Source organism: Pteropus vampyrus, unplaced genomic scaffold, assembly GCF_000151845.1.
Source record: "Pteropus vampyrus isolate Shadow unplaced genomic scaffold, Pvam_2.0 Scaffold18, whole genome shotgun sequence".
Taxonomy (NCBI): Eukaryota; Metazoa; Chordata; class Mammalia; order Chiroptera; family Pteropodidae; genus Pteropus; species Pteropus vampyrus.
In genome coordinates, this window is record NW_011888799.1 from 11,971,606 (window position 1) to 11,972,683 (window position 1,078).

Sequence of the window (1,078 nt, forward strand, 5' to 3'; positions counted from 1 at the left end):
TAAAGACAGAACATTACCCAGGATGCCAAAGACCATGCCACCTATCAATTCCAGGTGCCACTGTTCAAAAGTACTGGGGAACTCTGGGTGATTTGAGCTGAACTTGCTTTGGCTCATCTTTGTGAAGGCTAGGGTCAGAGTCTTCCACAAAGAATTTTGCTCACAAGGCCAGAAATAACATTGGCAGGTCACCTGGGACATGAGACTTCTCAGGTCCTAGATACAAATTTCTAAAAGCCCCCTAATGTTATCTTCCTGCTCCCTCTGAGGGATGCTGCTTAGCTTGCAATTGTACTTGCAGTTTGAGGTATTAACACTAGAGGTCTCTCCCCACTCATGAGCCTTTTTCCTTGCAGACAGGACTCTGCCTCACAGCGCAGCCAGCTGTGCTTATGTTCACAGAAGTCTGCAATAACTACACCAAATGTTAATTCTGCTAACATTAGAAAACATCCAAGATAGAGAATCTTGAAACTCCAAATCCTTGCTCTTCCTAAATCCATTCCGCATTTCATGATAGATATGCAAAAAGTATACTTTAACCAAAAAACCCACTATATTAATAAAATAAAATAATAAAATTTCAAAAACTATGTTAATATAGTACTTCTCTGCTCTCATGTACAACCAAAAAAAGAGCCAATGAGGCTGACCAGACCCAGTAAGTCGCTAAGAATCCTTTCACCTGAAGTCTATATACCAAGAGTAACAAAAACATCTACGGCCATGCCACCCTGAACGAGCCCAATCCCATCTGATCTTGGAAGCTAAACAGGGTTGGGCCTGGTTAGTACTTGGATGGGAGACTATCTAGGAAGACTAGGTGCTGTAGGAGTAAAAAATAAAAATTAAAAAAAAAAAAAAGAGTAACAAAAACATGCTGACCAACCATCTTAGTGTTCTACTCCTTAGACTTAGATGTTAACAGCATCCCCTTGAGGTGTGCCATGAGCAACACACAGAGCTGAATATTCAAGCCTGGGTACACCCAGATCATGGCCTTATAGATATCACATTCTGATAGAGTGTTAGTCAAGACCAAGGGAAATAGGAGAGAAATAAAAATTTTACCAAAGGC

General features: G+C 40.8%; 1 pseudogene; it reads left to right on the forward strand.

Moving 5' to 3' along the window:
• The first annotated feature begins 716 nt into the window (after nt 1-716).
• On the forward strand, nt 717-835 carry LOC111736193 (annotated as a pseudogene).
• Nucleotides 836-1,078: the final 243 nt, after the last annotated feature.